Source organism: Podarcis bocagei, assembly GCF_964188305.1.
Source record: "Podarcis bocagei genome assembly, chromosome: 8".
Lineage (NCBI taxonomy): Eukaryota > Metazoa > Chordata > Lepidosauria > Squamata > Lacertidae > Podarcis > Podarcis bocagei.
In genome coordinates this window covers 62,015,397-62,030,878 of record NC_138133.1, presented here as the reverse complement: position 1 = coordinate 62,030,878, position 15,482 = coordinate 62,015,397, and the positions used below count along the sequence as shown (strand labels likewise).

The 15,482-nt window shown below is 42.3% G+C and overlaps 2 long non-coding RNA genes across 2 annotated transcripts; one reads left to right on the top strand and one right to left on the bottom strand.

The window, feature by feature from the left end:
• The first annotated feature begins 6,130 nt into the window (after positions 1-6,130).
• Positions 6,131-7,902, top strand: LOC308593138. The gene is made up of 2 exons (XR_014010772.1): positions 6,131-6,256; positions 6,298-7,902. It is a non-coding gene; the product is annotated as an uncharacterized lncRNA (long non-coding RNA).
• A 4,033-nt stretch (positions 7,903-11,935) lies between these two features.
• On the bottom strand, positions 11,936-15,228 carry LOC308593152. Its single transcript, XR_014010789.1, has 2 exons — positions 14,454-15,228; positions 11,936-14,412 (listed from the first exon to the last, which is right to left on the bottom strand). It is a non-coding gene; the product is annotated as an uncharacterized lncRNA (long non-coding RNA).
• Between the last annotated feature and the right edge of the window lie 254 nt (positions 15,229-15,482).

Genomic DNA, 15,482 nt, shown 5'->3' with positions numbered 1-15,482 from the left:
GCTCCTGCCAACCCAGCAGTTCAAAAGCATGTCAAAGTGCAAGTAGATAAATAGATACCACTCCGGCGGGAAGGTAAACGGTGTTTCCGTGCACTGCTCTGGTTTCACCAGAAACGGTTTAGTCATGCTAGCCACATGACCTGGAAAAACTATCTGCGGACAACCCCAGAGTCGTTTGCGACTGGACTTAACTGTCAGGGGTCCTTTACCTTTTACCTTTTTACTCTATCATATCCTGCCTAACTCACCATTCTCCCCCACCCTAAACTAGACATGCCACATAAGAGGGAAGAGTTCCCAGCCCAATAGTAACATTGGTTGCTTTTTTTCCTGCACTTTCCCCTGCTATCACCTTTTCAAAAATGTGGCTTACATTGTTTCCCCTTGTTTTGTACTCAAGCAGTGCAATATTGGTAGCTTTATCTTTTATTCCTTTCCTGATTGTCTCTAACTGGGATCATAAGCATACAATCTCACTATGGGGGGGGGGGACAAAGGAAGGCTGCCACTCTGACAGCTTGAGCCAAGCAGGACACTAGATAGGGTGGAAGAACCAAAAGCAGCTTGCTGAGTGGGGTGGAACCACAATGCTAGCTTCCAGGTTGGTGGGTTGCAGTTGCTTACCAGGAGGCATGACGTAGCAGTGAGGTTGGTTTGGTGCAGAGACACCAGCAGGAGAGCTGGATTGGCTCCTTCACTGCACCAGCCTCCGCCTCAGTTCCTCCTTTCCCTCTTCATCTGTGTAAGCAGAAGTGACCCAACTGGCAGGAATCTATTATAGTGTCTCTGCCTCACTTCTGCGAACCACCTGTGTATCCCCCTCCACCATCTCAGGATTCCACTGTTAAGTTTTTATCATTACCACCTGCTTTTTATTAATTGTTGCATCCTGGTGAAATTTGTACAGCTCATTCTTAGGGGTGTATTTTTTTATATAAATATTGTTATGCTTTCTGTATAATCACTTTGTGCAAAACCCAAATAGTCTCCATATAAATTGTGATAAAATATTTACTTATTAAATATAACTTATTAAAGATAACGATGACCCTCCAATTATCTAGGGTAAGTCATGAGTAACCAGTTCATAGCAATATTGGTTTTATTCTGTATGCATATGTTCTCTGGCATGAAATAACTTCTATGCAAAATTTAAAATATACAGATCTTCTTGGCAGAGATATTGAAATGGAAACAGTATTAGCTTTGCTCTCCTTATTTAGAGGTCACAACAAGGACCTCCCTTGTAAGAATCTGATAAGTCACCTTCTTGTGGCAGTGCACATGGAGCTGAGGTTCAACTGGAAAAGTGCAGAGGAGTTTACTATCTACAACTGGTATAACAGTGTATGGTACTTGGCTTTGACTGACAAACTCACACAGTGAAGTAGAGTGATGTGTGGAGCAATGAAAAAGATACTTTTGATGCTGGTTAGTTTATATTTATTTCTATTATTAATTCTCACACAGAAGATCCTAGACCCCCAGTACCTCATACATCCTTTTGGTTAGTTAACATGCTGCTAATATTTCCTGCCTTATACATGCGATGACTGCGTTTTGCTTTGTACCTGGTGACCGATGCCCATTGCTGTTTGTGGTATTTCATGTTATTCTTAATAAAAACGATATTTTACACACACAGAGTGAGATCTTGAGACTCAGAGCAGAAGTCTCAAACTGGAGAGAATCTTAGCCCTGTATTCATTTAGTTCCCACTGTGGTTGAAATGAACCATGTGGTCTTCCCGTAATCTGACATTCATATTCATATTAAATGGTAAACATTTGCGTAACAACTGTAGAAAACAGGAATCATGCTATAAGATCTCTCTCTCTCTCCATCTGTGTCATTTCCATCCCCCTCCATTCTTTGGTTCAGTGTCCTCTTCCAGCCGCTCACTTGGAAAAAGGCCATACCTCACTGACAGAGCTTTGCATGTGTAAGGTCTCACATTTAATCCCGGCTAAAAGTTTTCCTGTGGCAAAAAGGCCATTGCTTGATATTTCAAAAAGTCACTTAAAGTAACTGTACCAACCAGAACTGTGCTGGTTAGACTGTTTTTTGTCTTGGATCTTGGATCTGAAGGAACAATATTGCCAAATCTGTCACAGCTGAGACGCATGGAACTGGGCCTTCCCTGGAGTGTGGCCTGCCCACTCTGTAAACACACTTTCCCCTTGCTATACAGGGGGCTCCAACAGTGAGGTGCTTCCCAGACTGTTAAAACTATGTTTGCCTGCTCAGGTTTCCTCTGACTAGGTTATTGGTATATTTTATATATTTCACAGCTAGATTATTGGCACACTTTAGATATTTCACAACTAGGTGATTGACACATTTTAGATATTGCATGTGGCTCCCTGTTTGTAGAATGCTCTCCCCAGGGAGGTTTGGCTGGTGCCTTCGTTATACACCTTTAGGTGCCAGGCAAAAATGTTCCTGTTCAACCAGGCCTTGGGCTGATTAATAGCTTATACACCTTCTAAATGTGTTTGGGGGAGGGGTGGGGGGGGTTATTGGTTTGGTTTGTTCTTGTTTTTATCTTGTATTTTTATGTTGTGAACTGCCCTGAGATCTACAGATGAAGGGTGGTAGAGAAATCTATTTAAAATGAACAAATGTATTCCTGGCATTTGCTTTCTGCTTGTGGTTGAATTTATATGACTTTTGTGTACATTTAATACTTATTTCATTTATGCGGTGGTTAACATTTAATGTTGGAATTTCACTCTGCAAACCACTTTGGAAACCTTGGATGGGAAGTGATCTATAAATATCTCTCATTCTCTCTCTCTCTCTCTCTCTCTCTCTCTCTCTCTCTCTCTCTCTCTCTCACACACACACACACACATTCTATAAATCACACACACACACACACACACACATATATATATATATATATATATATATATATATATATATATATATATATAGAGATATAGATAATGGAGACACTAGGGGCCAAGTGATGGTTTTCTTTCATTTTGCAAAAGATGTTGTATATCCATTTGCAAAATTGTGTGTACATGGCTCTGTGTCCTTTGTTGGGCATTCTCATGTATCTGTGCAGTAGTAAGCCTATGGGGATATAATTAAAGTTCTTTTAATGCCTGATACTGGATATTAAATTTGAAAATACTCTGGCGGTGCTATGAAGTATTATTACAACACTCATTGTCTCTTCTCTCCTCATTTCCTACATCACTTAAAATTTAAATCCCCTTAATCACAAAGATAATATAACCAGATTCCTCTTGGATACTGGGACTTTGCATCCCTGCTTAAAACCACTCTATAATTAAATTTACCTTGGATACCTCTAGCCAATATACCCTGCTTATTCAAAGCTCTTTGAAGAATCTTAATGTGTGAAGTAGGGCTGGTCAGAGAAATGGACACTGTCCTATGTGCCTGGCTGTTCCCTCCTTAGAACCCTCTAACTGGTTCCTGTGTCTTCCAGTCTGGGCTTTGGGTTGGGTTCTTTTCTGTCTCTGCTGTGAAGGTCCAAGAGGTTATTATGGTGAGGACCCACAGCAAAGAGGTGAATCTAGGCAGGGCACATTAGATGCCCCATTCCTACTTACCCTGCCATGTGGCTTAAAGTTTGCTTTACCGGAGAAGCCAAGGAGCTGTCCGGTAGGTCAGAGATAAGGTTGTTGTCATGTGGCTTAAAGTTTGCTTTACCGGAGAAGCCAGGGGAGCTGTCCAGCAAGAAACCACAGAAAGCTGGCTCAGGTACAGTACTATTTCAGCACTGTTTAGGAACCAATGGAGCTGCTTTGTAACTGGTTCAGCTGCTCCATCCATTCTTGGCCTGCTATCCTTATCCTAGTTGGCATCTCTCTTGCTTTTGTTTAGTCCTGTTGCTGTTTTAATCGTGTGTGTGTGTGTGTGTGTTTGAAAAATAATTTTAATATATGCAACTGTTTTCATAGAGATAGCTTTTATATATGTTATATTGTAAATCACTTTGGAATATTTCTCGGGAAACAGTTCATAAGTGAAATGCAAAAAAATAATGCTATACCCCTCTGACTTTTAGAACAGAGTAATCTCAAAGATTAGAACAAAGATATATACCCTGAATGGCCAATGGTCTGATTCAGTAAATTAATTACCCAGAAAATAATGCATATGAATGCAAACTGGATTAGTTTATGATTTTTGGGGGGAGGGGGTGTAAGAAAATCTAGAGTGAAACTTAAAACAAGTTTTAAAAAGCAAAAGGAATATCAAATTCTTTGTTCCGATCAGGGAATGCAAAGTTAATATCATTCCGACACGCTGACACAATTTTAATTAAGCTGACTTTGTTCTTAGGCCACTAATTCATCTTTTTCTTCTGTCGTTGAGTTAATGTTGCCACATGTGTGACAACTGTAAAGGCACGCCAGTTTCAAAATGCAGTTTTGATATGCATGTAAATATGAGCATTTCTCTTAAGATTAGAAATGTCTCATTTACATAGAAATTATTGAAATAATTGTAGGATAAGCACAAGTAAGAATGCTTTTTGTCTTTTCTTCAGTTCAGGAGGTTTTGTCCTTATATTTTGCCCCCGGCAATATCAAACAGATAGATCAATAAATACTTGGAATAATAAAAATGAAATAAACACGATCAGTAGTTGAAGACATTGAAATTTGAGCCAGTTAGTTTTTTCTCGTGCTGTTATCAGGCATGTGAAATTCAGCTTGCTGTGTTGTTCTTTGGAAAGAGATAGAACAAGTCCCAGCTACATTAACTGACTGCATTAGCGATTGACGTGTGAAGAATGAGTGATGTGCCAGAAGGCAGGAAGAATGGGCATGTAGTAGTATGAAGCGGAACAAGGGAGAGACTAGAAGAAGCAAGCAAGCAGTCAAACAACTTCTACTGTCATTGGCAGGGCAGCAGAACTTGCCTCTCTGAAGCTCTAGATTCTTGATACGTTTTCTGGGAAAAACTGAACTAAATGAGTAACTCGGTTGAATGCCTCCCAAGCCTTGCAATATTTGCTGTTTTGCTGGCACTTTATCGCCTCTCCTATGACACCAGAAAGTAGAGAGAGTACTGGACTAGGCAAATACTTTTTTGTTCAGACAGCCATCCGGCCACTCACTGGCTGTTGCAGTAGGGTATGTGGAAAGGTGTTGTGCATTTTCTTCGCCTCATGGGCTTTTAAGTTGTTTTAAGTTGCTTTGATTCCATGCTGTTTCAGTATTGTACAGTGGTACCTCAGGTTAAGTACTTAATTCGTTGCTGAGGTCCGTTCTTAACCTGAAACTGTACTTAACCTGAGGTACCACTGTAGCTAATGGGGTCTCCCACTGCCGCCGCACCGTCAGAGCACGATTTCTGTTCTCATCCTGAAGCAAAGTTCTTAACCCGAGGTACTATTTCTGGGTTAGCGAAGTCTGTAACCTGAAGCGTATGTAACCTGAAGCGTATGTAACCCGAGGTACCACTGTAACTTATTAAATTAAAAAAATATATTTATCACTGGTTGGTGCATTTTTAAAATCCATTTCTAATGCATGTTGTGAGCCAGTTTGGGTTATGTATGGGGAGAAAGGTGGGATATAAAGCAAGCAAGCAAGAAACAAGAAAAAACAAACAAACTGCACCTGAAATTAGAGTTTAAACCCTGATTAAACATGTGGTGTTGGGGGAGGGAGTAGGAGATATACTCAATCTTCTCCCCCCACAATGTTTAATTGGAATTTAAAACCCTAATTAAAATGTGTTCCCCATTTCAATTTAACCCCAGATCATTCCGGATCAGATTGGGCAACTCCAGATTGGGACCTGAATTAGATCGGGGGCATGCAGAACTCCAGTTTCTTCCCACCCACCCACCCACCTCTCTCTCTCTCTCTCTCTCTCTCTCTCTCTCTCTCTCTCTCTCTCTCACACACACACACACACACACACACACACACACACACACACCTACCTCCATCCAGGCAAGCTAAGGACTATCTCAAATCCTTCCCACTAGGTAAAAGCACTCAGGAGGGCATAGCACTGGGCTTCCCACCCCTGTATTAAGGGAGCCTTGTGACAGTCATTCCCAGGGCACTTTACAAAAATAATGGAACAATTAAAATGCAAATTAAAGGTGTGTGGGTGGGGGCAGGAAACCAACAATACCATGCTAATAAACTAAAAGCCACAAAATCATTAAACCAGTACAACAACATGGTCAGCAGGAATACTCAGGAAACTAATGAAGTGTTTGTTCGGCACCAAAAGGATAATAGCAGCCATTGAGGTGTAGTGGTTAGAGTACTGGACTAGGACCCGGGAGACCAGGGTTCAAATCCCCCCTCAGCTATGAAGCTCACTTGTGTTGCTTTAAGTCGCTTACAGAGTTATGATGATAATATGGGGAGGGGGAGAGCCGTGTACACCTTTGTAAGCTCCCCAGAGGAAATGGGAATGGATATAAATGAAGGAAATAAATAACAAAGAAGGCAGCAGGTAACCCTATTTAGGGAGAGCGTACCATAAGTGGGACATCTCCACCAAGTAGCCCTTGTCTGGGGATAGCCACCTGCCTCATGTCTAATTGGAGTGGGGCACCTGCAGGAGGTACCCCACTGATAAAGGGCCTCTTCCACCATTAGTGATTTGTCTGGAGCTTTTGGAGTTGCTGTTTAGCTACTGACAGGGTTTTCCCTCCCCATGGCTGAAAGAGAAAGACTGTGGTTTGAATGTTCTGGAAGAAAAATATTCCTGGTCTCTATCAATATACATTGTGGTTTGCTTGAGAATGTTTTGTATGAACCCCGGCATGAAGCAAGCATGTTGTCATCTCTCAAGAGCAGCAGGATCCAATCAAGCCTCAAAGCTAAGACTGGAGTATCCATTTATCTGTTGCAACAGGGCTTTCCAGCCCACTATCTCAAGACAGTCGAGATTTATATTGAAATGATTTGAGTTCATTAAGAGTACAGCTGCTAACTCGCAACTGTAAACATCCTGCACATTGTTGCCGGTATTAAAGAAATTATATAACTGGGTAGGTCAATTACTGTTGGCCCCAAGTTCCAAATAAAATTCACAGAGGATACAGTGGAATGGTGTGGGTGGACCATAGGGAATGTTAGCAGGGGATAATAATAGATGAAATTGCTCAAGAAAAATGTCAGGAGGGAGGAAGTTAACTCTGACATTTAGGGACACTCTTAACAACAAACTCAAGGAGCCACTGCACACTCCTTCTAAAACTGCTTGGACTGATCATTAAGATAGATGAGGCCACTGGTCTGAACCAGAACTACTATCCTTGAGTTCTTGAGTGATGGAGTAATAATACCCTCATTATTGCACTCAGTAGAACATCTAAAAGAGTGGGAGAGTTAAATGGTTTCTCCAGGCTAGCTCCAATAGTTAATATGATTCCAGGAAAAGGCTTTAGGGGGTCCAAAGGATTTAGTCAGAGATGGCTGCAGTGGAGGTTTAGACCTGAAACACGAGCAATCAATGACATGTTTGAGGAGAGCTGAAGCATCATCTGGGATGAGAGGAACACAGCACTATGAAGGTCCCAGTGATGGAAGCCTAGAAAACAGGTTGAGGATTCATCCTTCTCCTGCAGAGGAGGAGAACCTTTCCCCTGTTGGATACTTGGGGTCACGAGAGCCTCTTGGTAAGTGAAAATGCTGCAGGACATTGAAGCAGTGTAGCATAGTGGTTAGATTGCTGGACCAGGGGTTCTAGCTGGGGTTCTAGTTCCCACTTAGCTCACTAGGTGACCTCAGGCCAGTCACTGCCTCTCAGCCTAACCAACCTCACAGGGTTGTTGTGAGGGTAAAATTGGGAGACAGAGAGCCATCCTGAACTCCTTGGTGGAAAAGTAGGCAATAAATAATAGAATCAGAGAGTTGGAAGGAACCCAAAGGGTGATTTGGCCAACCCCCCCCCCCAATGCAGGAATCACAGCTAATGTAATAAATATTAAATAAAATAAATTTTGGACAAAGGCACCTTGGTATGTTGCAGAGTGTTAAGGCCACTAAGAAACACCTGAAGATTATTGGTAAAATAAATTGAGGAAAAGTGACTCATCTAAGACCCTCCAGGAGGGTGTGGAAGAGAGGCTGATAAAGGATTGATCCAGGTCAAGAAGTTGGCTTTTGCCTGTTTTTCATGGCCCAAGCCGTCTACTAAAGTCTCCATCGGGTTTAGAAATAATTAAGTCTAGAGAATAAGAGTTCCATAACCAGAATGGCACCCCAGAAAGGCCACCTGCCTTCCCTCTGCAAGTGGGGGTATTTGAAAAAGGGTCTCAGGAAATGATCTCAATGAATAGGCACGTTCATAGGGCAGAAGCTGGCCCTTCCTAAACTGAGTTTCCCAGCCACTTAGTGGTTTAAAAGATCGAAACCAGCACTCTTAACTGAGACCAAAAGCAAACTGGAAACTGGTGAAGATCTTTTCATGCTGGAGTTCTGTATTCAAGGATCCAGTTGCAGTCCTCCTGTGACATGCGGCTCCAGTTCTCATGTAATCTATGCATCATTGTGGCCAGATCGATTGAAGGCATTGCTTATGTATGAAACTTACACAACAATATGTGAGACCCGCTTGATAGCCAGCCAGCTCATATATTATTTGTTTTTCCTAAAGGGAAAGGAAGCTGCTAACAGCAGTCCATTCTTAGGAGTGGCATCTATCAGTGGGAGGTGTATCTGACCATTCTAAAAGCCTATCAAGGTGTCTCTTGACAGCAGCCTTTCTCATTCACTTATAGGATGACACAATCATATCAGATGAGAGAGAGAAAGGAAAAGCAACCCAGGTTGCTTCCAGATGACCTGTTTATTCATTCTGATTTGTTGGCAGGGAGATTAGATGACGGAGAGCCACTTTCCTTATTGCAAAAAGTCTGCTCTTCTGGGGAGGCGTGTTTGCTGCACACTACCTCCCAATCAATTGTGCAACCTGAATTTGCTGGTATGCGATTGAATCCCAGCTGAAAACAGCAAGCATTTGGAGCCACCGGTCTGTGTCAGATGCAGGAGACCACATCATCTGGGGGAGAGGGCAGAGAAGCTGCTTATGAAACGTAACAGGGAATTAACAGCATGTGATGAGAAATTGTCTGATTGTACAGACTAAGCAAGCATGGCGCAGCTGCAGATACATCATGAAATGCCCTATTAAGCCTGGGCATGGGTAGTAGCAACCTCAATAATTCCATGTACAATTACCAAGAGGGTCAGCCACCTCTTAGGAAGGGCTAGATCTAATTTTGGAAACACTTGTGTGGTTGATTCCAGCTATTTATTTGGGGGCATTCTGCACGGCAGCTTGTCAGCTTGACATCTTTCTCTCATAAAACACTAGGCTGCAATCCTAATTATCTTTTTAATTGCTTAACTGATTCATCTCTCCATTACTCCATCACTCTCAGTTTCACCTCCCTCTGATCATCACCTATTTCAAGACAACCACGTGGGCTGGTGTTCTCTGCAGAGAAAACTACACAAACGTACCCACTAGTGGAAATGGATAATAAATTATTACGCCAGTGGAACATTGCTCCAAGATTTGGGGCACAGGGAGCTCTGGTACTGATCAGGCGGGGTTGGGACTAGCATTCATGGCCTCATGTCCCCAGCATGTATTAGTATTTCCTGTTCAGTCATAATTCCTGATCATGGCTACGGTTGTTACTCTGAAATATTATAAAGCAACACTAACAAAGTGCTGTTTTGGACTTGAATATTGGATATAACCAAAAGCATGTCAAAATTTACATGCATGATTTCTGGATTGACCTAAGCTTTTCTTTTGTGTTTCCAGGCTCATTTCTTAGATGGCTAGAAACAGCATATTTCTAATAATTAATGCAGAGCATGAAAGAAAAAACCCCAAATGCCATGGTAGATACAAGTGTCTATACTTGGTCAGTGAAAATGGGAGACATGTAGAATACCTACAGTCCTGGTTATAATACTGTAACAATGTTGGACAGTGATGTTCTTAAAGTAAATTAACTGGGATGGGGTTTAGCATCAATAAGTGCTTGTTATTGACAAAGGGACTACTGAGAAGCACTAAGAAGAAGGTACAGTGGTGCCTCGCAAGACGAAATTAATTCGTTCCGCAAGTTTTTTCTTCTTGCGAGTTTTTCGTCTTGCGATGCACGGTTTCCCATAGGAATGCATTGAAAATCAATTAATGCGTTCCTATGGAAACCGCCTTCAGACCAGGTCCGGGGACAGTCTGTCCCCCGACCTCTTCTGGAGGCTGGGGGGGGGGGAGACAAGGGCTTTTCTTCCCACCCCCAGCATTTTAAAAAACCCCGGGACAGCGGAGGACTTCTCCGCTGTCCGGGGCGATCTTAAAATGCTGGCGGGCGGCATTTTAAAATTGCCCGGGACAGCGGAGGATTTCTCCGCTGTCCGGGGCGATGTAAAAGCCCCTGGGAAGGCAGGCAGGGGGGACAAAGACTTTTGCCCCCCGCCCGCCTTCAGAAGAGGTCCTGGACCTCTTCTGAAGGCGGGCGGGGGGTGAAAGTCTTTGCTCCCCCCCGCCTGCCTTCAAAAGCCGTCCGGGACAGCGGAGAAACGCGCTGCCTTTCTCCGCTCTCCCGGGAAGGCAGGCAGGGGGGAGCAAAGACTTTCGCCCCCCGCCCGCCTTCAGAAGATGTCCAGGACCTCTTCTGAAGGCGGGCGGGGGGCGAAAGTCTTTGCTCCCCCCGGCCTGCCTTCAAAAGCCGTCCGCGATAGCGGGAAGCGCTTCCCTGCTATCCCGGACTGCTTTTAAAATGCTGGCGGTGGGGAGCAAAGCCTTTCGGCCCCCGCCGGCCTTCCTGGACCTCTTCTGAAGGCCGGAGGGGGGGGAGGCTCTGCTCCCCACCACCAGCATTTAAAAGAGGTCCCCGGAGATTTCCCTATGGGCTTTCTTCTTGCGAAGCAAGCCCATAGGGAAATTCGTCTTGCGAAGCGCCTCCAAAACAGAAAACCCTTTCGTCTTGCGGGTTTTCCGTCTTGCGAGGCATTCGTCTTGCGAGGTACCACTGTAAAAGTGTTCTTTTTATAATGTTTTACAAAACACATCAAGCCATTCACCCATATATTGATAATGGGACCAATTTACCAATAGCTAATATACTTCCTGGGGAAATGCCGTTCCATTAGCTGCTACCTTTGTTATCAGTGATCACTGTGCATTGTACATTCACGCCTTGTATATTCCAAGCTTTTCTGTCTTGACATGATTGATGGTGAACACTGGAGAGAGAGAGAACGCACACTAAAATGCATTTTGATTGATTCTAAAATAAATCCCCTTACATTTAATCAAGTGTTACCATGCAAATGGAAGCGTTTTTAACAATGTAAATAGTGGGGAGGTAGAGGAGAACTGGATTGGGATCCCAGTGGAGGGAAAGAGTTAAAGCTCTCTACACCAGGCATGTGTGCCCGCCGTTTGGTTTAATCCGGCCCCTGTGGCAGTTTATTTCCTGGGGTAAAATCCTAAAGAAAACCTCAACAACTTCAATCCTTAAAAAGAGTCAACAACTTTGGTTGGCCCTCATGGCTCTTCACAGCATCAAATCTGGCCCTCTTTGAAAAAAGTTTGGACACCACTGCAGTCTATGCCAATGTTGGAGTCCTGATTCAGATTACCCTCACCATGCCTGCTATTTGCTTTTTTAAAAAGGCATTCATATTGTTACTAATTGTGTTGATTCCACCTCGTTCAGTTTGGCCCTAGGTAAGCATGCACAGGACTCTACTGTAATCTTACAAACACCCAAAAGCAACTTGGGCTTAATTCTCACTAAACATTCTAAAGTTCAGGTTTTAAGCCATTTCATGAATAACATGAATTGAAAATAATTCATAATATCAGGCCGAGTGAAGACTGAACACCTTAGTTCATTCATAATTAGGCACAGAATTTAGTGAACGTCGGGGACGACGACGACACAAAATGAATTTAAAATTGGCTTCCGGCTTTATTAAAGCTTGCATGTAAGTCATTAGCACATTTGTGAAGGGTTCATTTACATAACTTTAATTTAGAGTCCTGAGCAAAATCTCTTTTTCTTCCCTTTATAATCCTTCCTCCAATTTAGATTGGATTGCGAGAGTTCTGAATCAATTCCATATTGACAGCGTTACTGTGAGAGGAAAGATCTCAGATCAATCTGTATGAGGAAAAAGAGCAGCTGGTTAAACTACGCTGGCATTTAGCCTAAAGCAATTTTCTGTAGAGTAACGGAAACGGATCGATATGCCTACACCTCCGATTACATCTTCTTACTTGCTGTGTATCTAAAAGGGAAGCAGCTTGTAAGTACTTAGCAGCTTATTTGCTATAATGAGATAACAAGGATGTGCTTAATAAACATGGCATCACCTCAGAATTTTGTGATTCTTGCAAACTGCAGCTGTTTCGGATGAGTTAAAAATCTGACTGCCTCTATGTGTCAGTGGTCTTGGGACTGATCTAACTCAGCCAAGTGACTGATGAAACATGATTTTGTCTTGGAGTGACATGCCATGCACAAGGACAGAGAAAGAATAATATACAGCTTTCACAATAGCACAATTCTATGTGACTGCCACCACTCATTTTTCCAGTTACATAAAGGTACCTAGCAAACCCAAAGGCTGTCTGGAAGATGTGTGACGCCTATCCATTCTTCTTTACTTAATGCTGAAACTTCCTAAAATTATTGTTTATAAAGCAATATCCAGCATTGCTAAGGATATGTTAAAATTGTTGTGCACACCCGAATCTCTGAGTAGCAAGAGACCCCAGGAATTCCAGCACTGACTCAGCATTCAGTTTCCTTGGAATGAAGGGAAATGGAGTCTGTGGTATCTTTCGGATACATTCATACCTTGGAAGTCAAACAGCTTAGTTCCCGAACGTCGCAAACCCGGAAGTGAGTGTTCTGGTTTGCAAACGTTATTTGGAACCCAAACTTCCTGCACTTTAGTTTTCAAATGTTTTGGAAGTTGAATGGACTTCCGGAACGGATTCTGTTCGGCTTCCAAGGTACAACTGTATATGGTTTTATTCACACATATCTACAACTTGAGCATAGGATGGAGTAATAACAAAAGGCTGAAGTATCCCATTGATTTCAATGGGAAATGGCTGTGGATAGGAGGTAAATTGCTTCCATTGCTTTACCACAGCAGCAAAATCAGTTTTTAAAAGAAATGAAAAAGTTGAAAGAGAATCCTCTGCTATTACAAATAGATATCCCCTGACTCCAAACTGTGTAAGAATTTAGCCAGCTCACAGGGCCTCCTTGCACCACCCTTTTAACCCATCTGCCATGAAGGAGAATTTAAGGCTTTACTCCTAAGGATCACCTGATGTCAAAAAAAGTCCCCTTTGTTACCACTTCAGTCACGTTGTGTGATTCTCACCCACCCACCCCTCACCCTGCTGAAGAAAGAGGTCAATTTCCAGCATAGCACACATGAATTCACTGTATCAGAATATAACATGGTTTGGATCCCCTGAAATAATCACATAAGGACTGTACATTCACCTAACAATAAGCCAATCAACTGGCAAGGCCTCACACTTAGCATAACAAATGTACTGCAGTAAGAGAGACTGTTGAAGTAAATGATTTTAACATGGTAGTCACTCTGTTCCTTGTCAAAAAAAGAAAAAGAATGATGGGGTTATTTCAATCAAGCTTTGAAATATGAAAAAGGCAAGACCACCAGTCCATTTCTGACAATGCTTGGAGGAATTAAGATTCAGGTATTTCGTTCTCCTAACAAAGGCAGTAATGAGAACAGGAAATGGCTTCACATTAATCTAATCCACTGACAAGCATTGTGGCAAGTAGAAAAAAAGGTTGCAATTTAAAACTGCGCTTGTTAGGACCTTCACGCGACAATCATACTGCTCACCCCATAGATAAGATGGAATAGTCAGGGCGTTAGAACATCGATGTAGCTCCTCCTCACATTTGAAATGCATTGTGTCAAGAGAGTAAAGAAATATTTTAGGACTGGGGGAAAAGAATATGTGTACTGTTTGACAAGGGGACAGACTTTGGAAGGAAATGGGGAAGGAAATGGCTTTCACTTGGTTTCTTTTCTTTCATTTAAAGAAGTCTGAATGAGTCACATAACTCATCTCTGCACGACTCGGCTTTGATACTTCTCTATAAAGCAGTGGCATTTGCAAACAGTTCAGTAAGGGATTCTACCAATGGCATTCTAGCCACCAGGAAATTAAAAAGACCCAGTTTTTCTCCTTTGCGTGGGCTCCCAGAAAAACCTTTTAAAGTATTTTTGTAGTGGTGGAAAAATGGGTCACCTAGATACAGCTTTTGTTTGAAAAATGGCTGGGCTAAATTTTTCACCAGTGAGAATTCGGGAAGTTAAGTAGATCTACTCCTGCTGTTTTCTTTCTTTCTTTCTTTCTTTCTTTCTTTCTTTCTTTCTTTCTTTCTTTTTTTTACATGTTGCTACCTGCAGCTGAACTGCAGCTTTAGTGCCATTTTTTTCTTTTGAAACAAAGCAAAAAGTGCTTCTTCTAGAGATAATCCGAGGGCTCATGGTGGTATCACTACATCAAACAGCCAATGAGATTGAACTTTGTGACATCATGAAACCAGGATAAGCATATGTGATAGCATTACAAAACTGGAGCAGAGGGATGGCAACACATCCTGCCCTCACTCTGAATGATGATTTTGCCCCTTTTTGCAGCCTCCTCCCAATCATTGAAAGAGAGGTTGCAGGAAGTGAGTGATGTTCTTTGTGAAACACAGAATGTGTTTCAGCAAGTCCTTATCTGGAACCCACAAATAACAACAGTTGTTCATTTCCTAAAGCCTCCAGACAAATGCACACTTTCCAACAATGCTACAACTTAACTCCAAAATATAAGGCGGTGTGATTCCAGTGCAAATAATTGCATATATAGAGTCCTCACCATGCTTTAGGTCTTTTCTTCTGGTCAAGTAGAGAAGGCTGTTTTCAGTGTAGATTTTTATTCCCTGCTTGTTCCTGATGTAGATCTTCACGCATCTCTTTTCCCCTGGCACCATTTTTTTGTTTGCCTCAGTTGCCAAAATGTCTTGGGCCAGCCTTGCCTACCCTTGTCTTTTTCTCATGATCCGCTCATATGGAATTGACTTTCACCTGCTAGTCAGCCATAAACCCCTCTAGCACTTCAGCCTGCCCATCTTGCCCTTTAAATCCTATATAAGTACTATAGCTTATCTTATGCCATATGTCCTCTAAGGCACTCACCTGCAAGGTATTGAATCCATTTTCAGAGGTACTGATCCTGCAAAAAGCTTCAGCACCACCCAAGGTGTAAGGATTTTGTTGCAATCCTGAAAATTCAAGCTTCTTTATATAGCGAGAAATAGAGAAAATAAAAGCTCTGATTGCAGAGATAGATCTGATCAAAATCTATGGATCCCAGTTGTTTCCCAAAGCCTGCTAATTCTTTAACACATTCATTGTTTAAAACTGGGGGGCCTGCTTTTA